This window comes from Eretmochelys imbricata, chromosome 2 (genome assembly GCF_965152235.1).
Source record: "Eretmochelys imbricata isolate rEreImb1 chromosome 2, rEreImb1.hap1, whole genome shotgun sequence".
NCBI lineage: Eukaryota > Metazoa > Chordata > Testudines > Cheloniidae > Eretmochelys > Eretmochelys imbricata.
The window spans coordinates 934,197-951,131 of NC_135573.1; the positions used below are offsets into that span (position 1 = coordinate 934,197).

At 46.1% G+C, this 16,935-nt stretch overlaps 1 long non-coding RNA gene across 1 annotated transcript in view; it reads left to right on the forward strand.

Moving 5' to 3' along the window:
- LOC144260817 (uncharacterized) overlaps positions 1-16,935 on the forward strand; it is a 142,946-nt gene that overhangs the window by 103,133 nt on the left and 22,878 nt on the right. The gene's annotated exons all lie outside the window — the stretch shown is intronic.

Below are 16,935 nucleotides of genomic sequence, written 5' to 3' on the forward strand. Positions count from 1 at the left end.
CCAGGTGGACGCACCTCTGTGGCTCCTGACCCCGCTGGCTCCTCCAGCAGGACCTGCAGCAGCTGGCACTGCTCAAGCTCCAGAGCCACGGTAGCCTTCCACCTTTGGGCACGCTCCTCCAGAGGGCCAGCTGTGGCCGCTGCGGGCCAGGGCCAGCAGGTGAGTGCAGGACCCGCGGAAGCAGCATCTTCACCTAGCTCCTGCCCAGCCCCACAACGGGCCCAGGGCTACAGGGACAAGCCTCCAGACTCCACCCAGTGCCTGCCATGACAACACCTGTCCCTCCCTACCAGCAACTCTCCTTGTGAGCTGTTGGGTAGGTCGCAAAAGCCCCTCATCCAAAAGCACGTCCTGCCCCCTCTGCCTGCCTTCCAGGGCTCTGCCACTGGTAACTGACGGCATCACCACTCTCCACAGGTGGGCTGGCCCTTTAACAGGGCTGGGACCCAGCGGTACCCTGGGTCAGACTCAGCCCACCTCCCCAGGGGAAGGGGCAAGGCCTGGGGTCAAATGGTAGAAGACCGGTGACTCAGACCCAGGCCTGCTGGGATGTAAAGGGCAGGGCAGAGGAGGGAAACAAAGAAATCTCTGGCAGGTGGTGAGGTAGGACAGGCCTGCAGGGAGCCAGTCTGCAGAGAGACTCTTGGTAATGCCTCGGGGTGCCATTTCGGATTGGGGTGGGGGGACTTTAACTGTGATTCCCGGGGCTACTGGGACACCTGAAAACTCTTGGGTTTTTTTTTGTTTTTTGTTTTTTATTTTTATTTTGAAGATAAAAACTTAGCAATTAGCTGGCAGGAGCATTGCATCTAATTCCTGTAGAAAGAAAATTAAATAAATAATAGACCCTCTCAGCTCCAATACTAACATGTTCTGACATCTTCTGTCAAGTCAGTTTAGGGACACTGGTTAGGTTTAAAATTTTAATGGATGTTCTTACTAACTCTTGAATACAACAATTGAAACAACTGTAGAAAAATCTAGACGACTTCCGGTCACTTTTTTGCAGTTCCCCAAGCCTGAACTAGATCCTTTAGCCTTTGGAAACATCCTACTAGGACAAGGCCCCGTGAGTTTATGCTGCACCTGCCTGGGCGCTCTAGGGGTGTTGCCCCACAGCAAATTATAGAGCAGAAACCGGCTTTCAACAGGAGTGAAACTGGCACTTTCAGGTCACTGTCACAGCACGGCCAACCCCAAATGATCAAAAATCCTGAGTCAGGGTCACCAGAAATCATGAGATGGGCTTCAAAATCACGAGATTATGTACTGTGAGGGGTTCGCTCACAGAGGCCCCCCCCCCCCGTGGGGCTGCCCCCTCTGAGCCCGTTTTCCCGGCCAGCCTGGGCCGCCGGACCCCTGCCTTGTCCAGCCAGACACGCCAGCCTGCTGCAACCTGGACCCAGGGTCTGAACCATGCTCCCAAAGCCGCAGACTAAACCACAAACAGCTCAGAAAGTGCTCCTGTCTCCAGCACCCAGACCCCCAGCTCCCAATGGGATCCAAACCCCAAGTCAATCCGGTTTACTCTGTATGAAGCTTATACAGGGTAAACTCATAGATTGTCCACCCTCTTGAACACTGATGGAGAGAGATGCACAGCTGTTTGCTCCCCCAGGTATTAATTACTTACTCTGGGTTTACTAATAAACAAAAGTGATATTATAAAGTGTAAAAAGTAGGATTTAAGTGGTTTCAAGTAATAACAGACCAAACAAAGTAAGTTACCAAGCAAAATAAAACAAAACATGCAAGTCTAAGCCTAATACATTTAAGAAACTGAATACAGGTCAATCTCACCCTTAGAGATGTTCCAATAAGCTTTTCTCACAGACTAGACTCCTTCCTAGTCTGGGCCCAATCCTTTCGCCTGGTACCGACCTTGTTAGTTCCAGCAGGTATCTTAGGTGAAAAGCAGGGGATTCCACATGACTGGGACCATCTTTGTTCTGTTCCACCCCCTTTAATAGCTTTGGCACAAGGTGAGAATCTCTCTGGGTTCCCACCCCTCCCTCTAAATGGAAAAGCACCAGGTTAAAGATGGATTCCAGTTCAGGTTACATGATCACATGTCCTTTGAGACTTCATTATCCATTACCCACTTGCTGGGACACATGTATACAGGAAGTCTTACAAGTAAACAGCCATTTACAACCAATTGTCCTGGATAATGGGAGCCATCAAGATTCCAAACCACCATTTATGGCCCACACTTTGCATAATTACAATAAGACCTCAGAGTTATATTTTGTATTCCTAGTTTAAGATACAAGAACGATACATTCATAAATTAGGATGACCACACGCAGTTGATTATAAGCTTTGTAATGATACCTTACAAGAGACCTTTTTCATTAAGCATATTCCAGTTACATGATATCCACTTATAAACATATTTTTATAAAAATATGGAGTGCAATGTCACAATGTAAAAATAACATATCTGGGTTCTTTTTATTTGCCTTCTACTTTTTGAGCCTTTCAGGTGCACTGGGGTCACATTTTGAAGCTTTCTCCACAGCCACAAGGGCTAGAAACTTACTTTTTCTTTAAGAATGAAGGTTGAAATCATCACATATCACTTGCCTCCAGGAGCTGGGGCTTTAAGCAAAACAATAGTTACCATGAGACTCATGACAAAATCATGAAAGTTGGCAACATGGCTTTCACTTCTGTGTAAAGGCAAGTGACTCCCCGGAAGGCTCTTAAACACAACACTCCAGTGACTTGCAGTTCTCATAGGAGAATATTTAAAACCAAACACCAAGAAAATTCCACAATTTAAAGTTGAGAAAAAAATTGAGACTTCTGAGGTACCTCAGGGCCACTGCAGGCAGGAGAGAAAACAAACAGGCACAGGAGCTTGGGGCACCTCTTCCTCTTGAAAGGAAGTTGGAGGGTTAAATCTTCTAGTCTTTAATCAGGTAAAACGTCTATTGCCATCAGCACCTCCACTCACACATATTAACATGTGCTCAATAACTATACACCGCACAGAGGGATTCCTGTTTTACAGGCTCATCTAATGACAGGTTTCAGAGTAGCAGCCGTGTTAGTCTGTATTCGCAAAAAGAAAAGGAGGACTTGTGGCACCTTAGAGACTAACCAATTTATTTGAGCATGAGCTTTCGTGGGCTACAGCTCACTTCATCGGATGCATCGTGAGCTGTAGCTCACGAAAGCTTATGCTCAAATAAATTCGTTAGTCTCTAAGGTGCCACAAGTACTCCTTTTCTTTAGGCTCATCTAAGGACATCGAGATCCTTAATTTAATTAGAAGCTCTTTCTTATCTTAATCACCCTGCCTCTGTTTGTAAACAAAATACTGACTCCTTGCCCCAGAGCACAAGCTGGGAGGAGGACCTCTCCTCTACAGACCTCTCATTCCACACTCATACTGTGCAGTTAAGACTCCACTTGGGAGCACACCTCCTGTATGATACTCCAGGGGGAGAGGGCAGAGCCCCCACTTCTTCCCCCTAAATGGCGCCCCTGGTAATGCCCAGGCAGAGGGCCAGGGGAGCTAGATGCACAGGGAGTCGCTAGGTTCCTGCAGGAGACCCCAGGGCAGGGGAGAGGCCCTGGTTCAGGGGCTGCCTACAGTTCATGTGTCCACATTTTAAAAGGATGTTGGAAAATTGGAGAGGGGCAGAGAAGAGCCACAGAAATGATTGGCAAAAAGAAAAGGAGTACTTGTGGCACCTTAGAGACTAACCAATTTATTTGAGCATGAGCTTTCGTGAGCTACAGCTCACTTCATCGGATGCATCGTCCGATGAAGTGAGCTGTAGCTCACGAAAGCTCATGCTCAAATAAATTGGTTAGTCTCTAAGGTGCCACAAGTCCTCCTTTTCTTTTTGCGAATACAGACTAACACGGCTGTTACTCTGAAACCAGAAGTGATTGGAGGGCTGGAGAAAATGGCTGACAGTGAGCGGCGTAAGCTGCTCCCGCTGTTAGCTTGTCGGAACGCAGACCGAGGGGAGCTGTCACTGCAGTGTCTAGGTACCGTCCCGGGGAGCACACACTGCTTACCAAAGGGCTCTGTGATCTAGCCAAGTCAAGCAGAGCAAGAACCAGTGGCTGGAAGCTGAAGCCAGACCCATTCAAATCAGAAGTAAATTTCCAGAAGGGAGGGTGATTAACCATTGACACAAACGCCCAAGGAGCAGGGTTGATTTCAGCTCCAGGCTGGCTGCTGGCTGGAAGACACTTTGGCCAAGCAGAAGTGACTGGGCTCTGTTCAGTGTTGGGGTGAGTCTTTAGTGTGTGCCATACAGGGGGTCTGACCAGGTGATCTAACGGTCGCCTCGGGCCTGTGACACCTTGGTTCACACGTGGAAACAGTTGAGCTGTTTTATTCTGGAAGATGAAAGCTCAGCCCTGAAGACAAGGGGCTGAAAGCAGCTGTTCTGGGTGTGGGTTTTATACACAGGCTGATACATTGGTCCACGAGCATCTTTCAACTCACTGTGTGTCCCTATAGGGCTCCACGGCCCACCCTCCTCCCCTTTACTTCGGAGTTCGAATAGTTGACACTGCAGTAGGGAAGGAACTGAGGAGGGATTGCATGCTGGTTAGCCTTGTGGCAGGCGGGGAGCAGCCAGGGGTGAAATTAATTTAAAGGACTTACTGGAACCCCGGAGTCCTGAGCAGGGGGGCGGGGCCTCAACTGGAAGGGGCGTGGCCTCAACCGGAAGAGGCGGGGCCTTTAGTGTCTCGGATATTTAAAGGACCCGGGGCAGTATCGGTGGCTGGAGCCCTGGGCCCTTTAAATCATCCCTGGAGCCCTGCTGCCAGTGCCCTGGGGAGGCAGCGGTGGGGCTCCAGCGGCGATTTAAAGGGCCGGAGCGGTAGCTGCGGCAGGAGCCCCGGACCCTTTAAATCGCCGCCCGAGCCCCGCTTCCCCTTCCCAGGGCTCCGGCAGCAGGGCTCTGGCAGCAATTTAAAGGGCCCAGGACTCCAGCCACTGCCAGGAGCCCAGACCCTTTAAATTGCCCCCTGGGGAAGCTGGTCTGGTACACCACACCGGCTCTCGTTAGCATCGTGGGTAGAGGTTTTAAATCTCCAACGGGTTCGGCTGACCGGTGACAGATGCATGTGAAGGGCGAAGGCTAGAGCCCTGGCAGTGGTAATCCTGCTTTGAATTCAGTGCATATAATGAAACCACAAAGATACATGGTGTCATTGACCATGAAGGTGGTGGGGGCTGGACCCTGCTGTCTGCCTAGCAGGGATAATGCTGCTCGCGGGGTGAGTCCTCCTAGGTGCTACCCTCAGAGGGTAGCATTGGATTGCTGCTGTTCGGCCCAGAGCTCTCTTGGGCGTGCTGCACGGTTTGTTTCCGCAAACCCTTCTGTTTCACGTGCGGCCACAGAGGGAGAAACAGTGGCGTAGTTGGGTGGCAGTGCCAGGAGAGTCCGGACAATGGCCAACTCTAAAACTTCCATTGGGTCCAGGTGATAGTGTCTTCGTTGTGTCTAATCTCCATTCAGCTTTGGATGAGGGCTGAAATTCCAATCCGGACAAGAAGAGGGCGGCGGTGGTTGTCTGGGTGCAGACGTCTAGTGAAAGGAAAGGGGGTTTCCCACCGTTCGTGAGCAAGATGTTTAATCTAGAGGCACTTTTGGATTGAGGGAGTTTAACACAATTGAAAAGCAAACGCAAATGAAAAACACACTCTCTCCACAGCAAGACAGGGCAGCTATTTTTTCTCATATAGAGGTGGTCTAAATTTTTGAGGGGTGTTTGGCAGAAATATTGTTCAGTGGAGAGTTTTTAACTCTGGAACACACTCCCCCACACGTGGAGACAGAGGTAGCATTTGATCTTTAGTTTGTGCGATGGGGCCTGTCCATCTGTCCGGACCTTTTCTTGAACATCCACTCTGGGAAAGGTTTGAGGCTTCATTGGGGTAGGGACTTCAGCAAATCAACTGATTAATTATTTGGGTGTTATTGTTTCATATTTTCAGTTTTGTGCAAACACAAAGTATTTTATAAGCACTTTGTAGAGATTGCAATGAATAAATGCTACGGTCGCCATATTACAAGAGCAACAAGGGTTGGAAGATTGGGAAGGGCAAGCAAAAAATGCCAAAAATGAATGGTAATGGAATCCGTAATCTCTTTATAACAGTAGCAAATCGTCGTTCAACATGGCAATCCTGGAAAAATGGGAGTCAGGGAGGAGGGTGAAGAATGAGTAGAAGGGAAAATTATATTGGCAGCAAAGAAACATGTTAAATGATTCAGATTGGCTTTAAAGTTCCCATTCACCTCGGTGATTGGGGGGGTGGGGGCAGGGACAGAAGTAACTTTTGCATTGGAAAGGTTAACTAAGAACTTTTTAAAATAAGAACAATAAGATTTTTTAAAAGGGCTCCAGAGATGATCCCGGCAATTACAAGCCTGTAAGCCTGACTTCAGTACCGCATAAACTGGTTGAAACTATAATAAAGAACAATAGGCATTGGCACCCTGACAGCAGGATTGTCTGGCTATGTAGACTCCCTCCTCAGGCCCTACGCTACCAGCACTCCCAGCTACCTTCGAGACACCACTGACTTCCTGAGGAAACTTCAATCCATCGGTGATCTTCCTGATAACACCATCCTGGCCACTATGGATGTAGAAGCCCTCTACACCAACATTCCACACAAAGATGGACTACAAGCCGTCAGGAACACTATCCCCGATAATGTCACGGCTAACCTGGTGGCTGAACTTTGTGACTTTGTCCTTACCCATAACTATTTCACATTTGGGGACAATGTATACCTTCAGATCAGCGGCACTGCTATGGGTACCCGCATGGCCCCACAATATGCCAACATTTTTATGGCTGATTTAGAACAACGCTTCCTCAGCTCTCGTCCCCTAAAGCCCCTACTCTACTTGCGCTATACTGATGACATCTTCATCATCTGGACCCATGGAAAAGAAGCCCTTGAGGAATTCCACCATGATTTCAACAATTTCCATCCCACCACCAACCTCAGCCTGGTCCAGTCCACACAAGAGATCCACTTCCTGGACACTACAATGCTAATAAACAATGGTCACATAAACACCACCCTATACCGGAAACCTACTGACCGCTATTCCTACCTGCATGCCTCCAGCTTTCACCCTGACCACACCACATGATCCATCGTCTACAGCCAAGCTCTGCGATACAACCGCATTTGCTCCAACCCCTCAGACAGAGACAAACACCTACAAGATCTCTATCAAGCTTTCTTACAACTACAATACCCACCTGCGGAAGTAAAGAAACAGATTGATAGAGCCAGAAGAGTTCCCAGAAGTTACCTACTACAGGACAGGCCTAACAAAGAAAATAACAGAACGCCACTAGCCGTCACCTTCAGCCCCCAACTAAAACCCCTCCAACGCATTATTAAGGATCTACAACCTATCCTAAAGGATGACCCAACACTCTCACAAATCTTGGGAGACAGGCCAGTCCTTGCCTACAGACAGCCCCGCAACCTGAAGCAAATACTCACCAACAACCACATACCACACAACAGAACCACTAACCCAGGAACTTATCCTTGCAACAAAGCCCGTTGCCAATTGTGCCCACATATCTATTCAGGGGACACCATCACAGGGCCTAATAACATCAGCCACACTATCAGAGGCTCGTTCACCTGCACATCCACCAATGTGATTTATGCCATCATGTGCCAGCAATGCCCCTCTGCCATGTACATTGGTCAAACTGGACAGTCTCTACGTAAAAGAATAAATGGACACAAATCAGATGTCAAGAATTATAACATTCATAAACCAGTCGGAGAACACTTCAATCTCTCTGGTCACGCAATCACAGACATGAAGGTCGCTATCTTAAAACAAAAAAACTTCAAATCCAGACTCCAGCGAGAAACTGCTGAATTGGAATTCATTTGCAAATTGGATACTATTAATTTAGGCTTAAATAGAGACTGGGAGTGGCTAAGTCATTATGCAAGGTAGCCTATTTCCTCTTGTTTTTTCCTACCCCCCCGCCCCCCAGATGTTCTGGTTTAACTTGGATTTAAACTTGGAGAGTGGTCAGTTTGGATGAGCTATTACCAGCAGGAGAGTGAGTTTGTGTGTGTATGGGGGTGGGTTTTTGGAGGGGGGTGAGGGAGTGAGAGAACCTGGATTTGTGCAGGAAATGGCCTAACTTGATTATCATGCACATTGTGTAAAGAGTTGTCACTTTGGATGGGCTATCACCAGCAGGAGAGTGAATTTGTGTGGGGGGGTGGAGGGTGAGAAAACCTGGATTTGTGCTGGAAATGGCCTAACCTGATGATTACTTTAGATAAGCTATTACCAGCAGGACAGTGGGGTGGGAGGAGGTATTGTTTCATATTCTCTGTGTATATATAAAGTCTGCTGCAGTTTCCACGGCATGCATCTGATGAAGTGAGCTGTGGCTCACGAAAGCTCATGCTCAAATAAATTGGTTAGTCTCTAAGGTGCCACAAGTACTCCTTTTCTTATTGTCAGACATATAGATGAACATAATTTGTTGAGGAAGAGTCAACATGTTTTTTGTAAAGGGAAATCATGCCTCACCAATCTACTACAATTCTTTGAGGGCGTCAACAAGCATGTGGACCAAGGGGATCCCGTGGATATAGCGTACTTAGATTTTCAGAAAGTCTCATTCATGATCTGGAGGATGGTGTGGATTGCACCCTCAGCAAGTTTGCAGATGACACTAAACTAGGAGGAGAGGTAGATACGCTGGAGGGGGGGATAGGATACAGAGGGACCTAGACAAATTAGAGGATTGGGCCAAAAGAAATCTGATGAGGTTCAACAAAGACAAGTGCAGAGTCCTGCACTTAGGACGGAAGAATCCCATGCACCGCTACAGACTAGGGACCGAGTGGCTCGGCAGCAGTTCTGCGGAAAAGGACCTAGGGGTGACAGTGGACGAGAACCTGGATATGAGTCAACAGTGTGCCCTTGTTGCCAAGAAGGCTAACGGCATTTTGGGCTGTATAAGTAGGAGCATTGCCAGCAGATTGAGGGATGTGATCGTTCCCCTCTATTAGACATTGGTGAGGCCTCATCTGGAGTACTGTGTCCAGTTTTGGGCCCCACACTACAAGAAAGATGTGGAAAAATTGGAAAGTGTCCAGTGTAGGGCAACAAAAATGATTAGGGGACTAGAACATGTGATTTATGAGGAGAGGCTGAGGGAACTGGGACTGTTTAGTCGCGGAAGAGAAGAATGAGGTGGGATTTGATAGCTGTTTTCAACTACCTGAAAGGGGGTTCCAAAGAGGATGGATCTAGACTGTTCTCAGGGGTAGCAGATGACAGAACAAGGAGTAATGGTCTCAAGTTGCAGTGGGGGGAGGTTTAGGTTGGATATTAGGAAAAACTTTTTCACTAGGAGGGTGGTGAAACACTGGAATGGGTTCCCTTGGGAGGTGGTGGAATCTCCTTCCTTAGAGGTTTTTAAGGTCAGGCTTGACAAAGCCCTGGCTGGGATGATTTAATTGGGGATTGGTCCTGCTTTGAGCAGGGGGTTGGACTAGATGACCTCCTGAGGTCCCTTCCAACCCTGATATTCCATGATTCTATGATTCTTTGACAACGTCCCACACCAAAGGCTCTTATGCAAAGTAAACTGCCACGGGATAAGAGGGAAGGTCCTCTCATGGATTGGTATCTGGTTAAAAGATAGGAAACAAAGGGTAGGTATAAATGGTCCGTTTTCAGAATGGAGAGAGGTAAATAGTGGTGTCCCCCAGGGGTCTGTACTGGGACCAGTCCTATTCAACATATTCATAAATGATCTGGAAAAGGGGGTAAACAGTGAGGTGGCAAAATTTGCAGATGATACAAAATTACTAAAGGAAGTTAAGACCCAGGCAGATTGCAAAGAGTTACAAAGGGATATCTCAAAATTGGGTGGCTGGGCAACAAAATGGCAGATGAAATTCAATGTTGATAAATGCAATGTAATGCACATTGGAAAACATAATCCCAACTATACATATAAAATGATGGGGTCTAAATTAGCTGTTACCACTCAAGAAAGAGATCTTGGAGTCATTGTGGATAGTTCTCTGAAAATATCCACTCAGTGAGCAGCAGCAGTCAAAAAAGCGAACAGAATTCTGGGAATCATTAAGAAAGGGATAGAGAATAAGACAGAAAATATCATGTTGCCTCTATAGAAATCCAAGGTACGCCCACATCTTGAATACTGCGTGCAGATGTGGTCGCCCCATCTCAAAAAAGACATATTGGAATTGGAAAAGGTTTAGAAAAGGGCAACAAAAATGATTAGGGGTATGGAATGGCTTCCATATGAGGAGAGATTAATAAGACTGGGACTTTTCAGCTTGGAAAAGAGATGGCTAAGGAGGTCTATAAAATCATGATTGGTGTAGAGAAAGTAGATAAGGAAGTGTTGTTTACTACTTCTCATAACACAAGAACTAGTGGTCACCAAATGCAATTAATAGGCATCAGGTTTAAAACAAATAAAAGGAAGTATTTCTTCACACAATGCACAGTCAACCTGTGGAACTCCTTGCCAGAGGATGTTGTGAAGGCCAAGACAATAGCAGGGTTAAAAAAAGAACTAGATAAGTTCATGGAGGATAGGTCCATCAATGGCTATTAGCCAGGATGGGCAGGGTTGGTGTCCCTAGCCTCTGTTTTCCAGAAGCTGGGAATAAGCGACAGGGGATGGATCACTTGATGATTCCCTGTTCTATTCATTCCCTCTGGGACACCTGGCATTGGCCACTGTCAGAAGACAGGTTACTGGGCTAGGTGGACCTTTGGTCTCACCCAGTATGGCCGTTGTTATGTTCTTATGTTTTTAAGATTCTCCAGGAAACAGCACAAATTATGATTACGGAATCAAACTCTTCTTTGCTCAAACTTGCAATGGCCCTGCTAAAACAAATTACATAGTTTATAATATGTAAATAAAAGCAGGCTCAGGAATGTACGGATATAGGAGTGACTAGCATGTAGCATGAAGAAAAGAGGGTGACAGAGAAGCTGTGGAAGTAGATTTTTCAAACTGTATTTTAGCTCCCGGTTTATGTAGTTTTATAATGTGTTTTAAGATGGTACTTCCACATGCACTAAACCTCGCTGCATGGCAATGGGTAGAAGGTCCTGTCCCTTCCATTGGACTCCAGCCGTGATGGAAATTATCAAGTTGCTTTTGGAATTCTGCTGCTCTTGAAAGATATCACTGTTTTCTCTCATCAGTCTGTCGTTGCCAACGTAATCACTTCATGTTATGCTACATTAAGTGACAGCCTGTTCTGAGTTCTGCATTCGATGAAGTGAGCTGTAGCTCAAATAAATTGGTTAGTCTCTAAGGTGCCACAAGTCCTCCTTTTCTTTTTGTTCTGAGTGTGTAATCGAGCAGGTTGATTTTCAAAGTACAAGATTTATTTTTGGCCTGAAATCAACTTTTTGTTTCTCTTTAAAGGATTGTGTATATAGATCCGCACACGTGGCATGTAGGTGTGCGCTGTACAGAAAGCAGAAACTCTCTCTAAAAGCCATCTCTGTTGGGACCACATGCGTGCTAGTGTTACGAATTATACCTGGTAGGACAAGCACACAAATGCTACAATTACACCTGGTAGGACACGCACACAAATGCTACGAATTACACCTGGTAGGACACGCACAGTTCGAATCTAGGCTGAGGCACATAAACAAAGTCCACAACTGCAGAGTTCCCAAAAAACACCAAGTTTATTACGCTCGAGCATGGTGCCCCCCTGCTAGCCAGGAGGGGACCCCAAATACAGATTATACAAAGGTTATAGACCTCTTAGCAAAGCATGTTGCCCTCATGCATCGGAAACCTTAGCCAATAAACAAACCCTTTTCTTACCTACCACCTATCCCTGCTTGGTGCATTCCTCGTGCTAAAGTAGTATGTTAATGACACAGCATGGTCCTAAAGCCATGCATCAGTAACTTTTATTATCAGGATGGGAGGCCTCACATCAAAGGCCAGGAGATAGGGAGTTAGAGACAGACAAAGAACAGATACCGGGAGTCAAGGCAGGCTGGAGACAAGGAGGAGGATTTTCACAGGAATGCAGTATCTAAGGAACACTCCTCCTGGTGCATGATGTGCTTGCTTTTAGACAATGGTGGGCCCCAAACCAAAATGGAGTCACATGTGCTAACTTTTCCTTAACAGTCCTCCCTTTTTTTTTTGTACGTCAGTAAGCTATATCGGGGCTGAGTAACCGCGATGCAGGGTTAGCAGTTGCCGATAGCACATACCACAACATTGTAGGCATACAAAAAATAACACAAAAGCAATAACAGCCAAAAGGATGAAGTACAAAATACTCCGTCCCCAAGCCCCCACATCCGGTAGCCATGAGGTGAGCCAGTTCCAGACCTCCTGGAACCCAGTGCTGGTATTGTTGAGGCTGGCGTGGTGGAATAGGGCTGCCTGCTGCATGAGGATGTGGATATCAGTTTTTACCCTGTGCTACTGATTTACAAATACACAACAGCTTGAGTTAACCAGAGCACAAACCCCACCCTGGTTTGCAAGGAGATAATCCAGGGCTAGGCGGTTTTGCAATGTAGTTTGGGAAGGCTGAGTTACTTCAATTTGAAGGGCAGATAAGGCATCTGCAGTTGCATTTGCCATTAATTTCAAAGCAGCTGAAATGTTAACTATAGCTTTTTCTAGCTTGCTTACTTCCAACCATGGCAGAAACCAACGCACAAATGAGTGAAAGCCTTTGGGCCGTTGAGAAAGGGGGTTTAAAGGAATACTTCGTCGGTCCCTCCATACTAGATTGCGGATCTCTCCCCGGGTCAGGTTCTGGTGTACTGTCACGGCGGGTACTATAGCCCCTAAGGTACATGTACCACACCAGCCTGCTGGGAGAACCTTATAGGCTGTGTGATTGCATAACCAATACCAGCCAGACGCCTCGGGGACCGGCCACGGGGTTCTGGAGTAGGTAGAGGGGCCTCCCGCACCAGAGCTGATTCGGGTGGTGTCCTCGCACCCTACAAAATTCCCTACAAAGACTGTATTTTCTATGCCCTTACGTCGTGACACACATAAAGCATAATTACTCTGGGCCACCATATCAATAGACCATATTTGGATTGTAACATTCCAGTTAAATGTAGTGTTTGCCCATAGCTTAGCTTGGAGTGTTCGATTAAGGGGGATAGGTACCCCTACCAACGGGACCCCCTGACCCAAATATGTGGAGGTATGAATACAAATCCAACACTGCATTTGATTTACACCCTGTTTGATAGTGCGGGTTAAATTCAAGAAGCTATTGCCCTCCCATCCTTGTACCGGACTTGGGAATAGGGAGAAAACCATACCAATGTCGGCATCCTCCTCTATACCATACAAAAAACACTACCCCCAATGTAAGTCCGATAAACAGGAACACAAGAAGTCCTGGTGGGCTGTAAAGGTTCCAATAGCTAGAAAGCTTAGTCCATGGGTTGGTCGTGGTGTTCATTCGTGAAGTGGCTTGTCCAATGGCTTGTCACGGTCAGGTGGGGGTCCCAGCGCCAACTTAACGTAGCTATGATGGATCCAGGAACCTTTACCTGCAAAGGAGTGGTGGCAGATGGTGGGAGTAATGTTCGTGGCTGTAAGGCGTTTTTGGTATTCATACTTGCCCACAAGCACAGATTCCAGCCCCTGAAATAAACCCACCCCACCACTTCACTGCACATTCCCAAGAATATATCCCGCAACTGCCTCCCTGCCAATGTACAATGCTCCGTCTTTGCCACCAAGGCCAATTCTCAGTGTCTTTTGCAGTCAGGAATCCTTGGATCTTGGTGGTTTCAGCAGAGCAGGCGTTCCTTCTTCTCTCTTGGAACAGTCATGGTTTTGCATTATACAGGGGAGAGGTTACTAGCATGTCACCCTGTAGTTCTTTGGTTTCTTTAGCAAATACTGAATGCAGGTTAGCTTTGTCAGTGGACAAGGGAGAGGTTACTAGCACTTCACCTTGTTTTTTGTTTTTTTTTGCTGTTTAAAAGGAGGAAAGAAAAAAAAAAACCCAGAAGGAGGGACAGGCTGATTAGTAGTCGAAGTGAAGTCATCTCGAGGTGGAGGGGTCTTTTTGCAGTAAGAAGCATGGGTTCAGGCAGTCAGTTCTTGGCACTTCACAGTGGTGTTGGTAGTTAGCAGGACTTAATAAGGGCCTTTCCAGCATGGGGCCAGAGTAGTCTTTTGTTGATGGACCTTTATGTAAACCCAGTTACCTGGTTTTAACAAATGGCAGGTTTGCTCAGGATTCTTGAAGCAAGACTCCTTTCATCTGTAAATACAGAGATCTAACACATTTCATTAATGTCTGGCAGCGTGTTGCAGATCTCACAGCTGCTTGGGCACATTCAAGCCCCCCTCTTTCTTGGCTGTCAGCCAAATCCTAGCTGTGAGTAGTGTCCTTGGGCAGGCCAGCGTCTTATCTTTGGACCGAGCCTGCCAGGCCGTCCTCCGTTTTATTTCTGTTTCCCTTCTTGGCTTTTATTAACCTGCAAAGGAAACTTTCACTTTCCACTCACACACCTTTGTTCAAAAATGAACACATGTACATTGCCCATTATACAGCACTTTAGTCTTATTGTTCAATGTATGCCACACACACCCTTCTAGGAAAATGACTTTATTACAGAGCTTTGGAGCAACAAGCCAGGACAAGCACACCCACTTTTGAGGAGTCCACTTGGTACAACCTCTGGTGTCCAATAGCTTTCCTCCCTCCCCAGCCCTCTGGCTAGAAATGTGAGGTAGCCAGAAGGATCTCTTGTATAATATGGGGAGTGGGTTAACCTTTCATGTCATTGCTTCCAAAGACTGTTGGTGTGCAAATTTTAACAACAATTTTTTTCAATTAAAAGATCTGGCCAATGAAATTTCTTTTTTTTACTTAAGCAAATGTATTAAACTTTAGTATATCACATTTTTCTGATATTATCCAAACACTTTGTATTCCAAGTTGAATAAAACAAGTATCTGCATTTTGATTTAACCCTTCTATTTAGTTTTAAACTAAACTGTCCTATGAAAAATTAAACACAGCAATTCTGGCCACAAGACAAACACCACAAGACAGGACACATAGAACACAGAACAGAATTCCTATTGTGCAAGTAAATTTATGAGATGTTGAATTGCTTTTTAGCTGGTATCAGTTTTCTCTGATTTTCTGAAAGACAAAAAGAACATGGATCTACCCCTTCTGGGCAGTCAGTCATTGCTTAAAATATTTTCTTTTTATACAAATACACTTGTTAATTGCAGGCAAAACAGAGGAATTACACATATTTTCTTATTTATTTGAGCATAAGCTTTTGTGAGCTACGAAAGCTTATGCTCAAATAAATTGGTTAGTCTCTAAGGTGCCACAAGTACTCCTTTTCTTTTTGCGAATACAGACTGACACGGCTGTTACTCTGAAACATATTTTCTTGTATTTGTTTCATAGGCAGCCCAGGTTTTAGTGGCTTCTACCTTATTAGTTAGGTAATTTACATTAAAACAAATGCTTTCCGGCTTGCTTTTGGATCCACAGCTTAAAAATTCTTACTTTAAAAAGGGCACAATAAACTTTACCAGACTTTTGATTGCCTTTTACTTTTAACTCCTGCTGTCAAACACACAGCAACCTGAAAAGGAAGACACCACCTATTGTAGCCCCTTGGAGCCTAATAAGATATTAATTAAGTAGCACTGTATAATTGCATTCCTTTGGAAAAGGGCCCATTTTCCTCAAAATGGCTGCAAAGAAACCAAGAATTCTTTTTTTTCCCCAGTATTTTACAAAGGTCAACTGCTTAATTCTTTCCAGCAACTACAGAGTTAACTTCTCACTTTTCTTTCTTAAATCACTTGCTTATCTCCCAAAACGACACCCAATTAACTTAGATTTTACTATTCCAAGTATTATTCCGGGATTTACGTTTCCCATTCCTGTAATTATTTACTCCTCTTTTTTCACTATGACCTCTAAGTTTTCAACCTGTTTTCCAATCTCTCTATCTGTTGCCTGCCCGCTTGGGCCCGATCCTGTTTTTTTTCTCTGAACTGTCCCTTCCATGAGCACCAGCTTTGTTTCACTACCAATTTAACAAGGAGGATGGGCTTCTTAACTAGCCCCCCAGCACTCCTGGTCTCTTCTCTTAAATATTCTCACTCACAAAGGCTACCCGAGTCCTCCCCCATGAGGCTTGTCACCTGGACAGAACGCACGGCCAATTGGCAAGCAAGGAGGTGACGGGCATAAGTCAGAAAGCCGAGGGTAAGCCAGAGGAGGGGCAGAAGCAGGCATAGCACAGAGCAGGGCTGGAGACCCCTGAGATGAATAAGAAAAGGAAGAGGAAAGAGGACGTCCTTTCGCATGCGCATAAGCCCAGTTGTCCCATACATACCAATAATCCATCTGGGCTGGAGCTTTGTTCTCCAGCCTTTTTCTAAGCGCTGTTAATTTTTCCCCAGCAAAGGAACCATCCGGTGGCCATTCGAAAGGTGTTTGAGTTGTTAATGCTGGCCACTCAACCTTGAACAAGATTACAGCTTTTTTTTTTTTTTTAACCTAACCCATAGGTACCAGAAAGATTCCCTCAATTCTCGAGAATTTCAGCCAAAGGGGTCTCCTTACTTACACGCTGCCCAGAACCCATAATGGGCTACCAAAAGGACACCAAATGTGCCACCTTATCGCCTAAGCGACAGCTCACAACCCGCCTCCTCGGAGTTCTCAAAGGTGAACTCACCCTGTGCCGGCTGGAGCTGTCCGAGAGGAGGAGTGTAGTCTCGCTTGTTGGGGCGAGCCTAGAGTCCCTTCGTGGTCGCCAAAACTGTTACGAATTACACCTGGTAGGACACGCACACAACTGCTGCGAATTACACCTGGTAGGACACGCA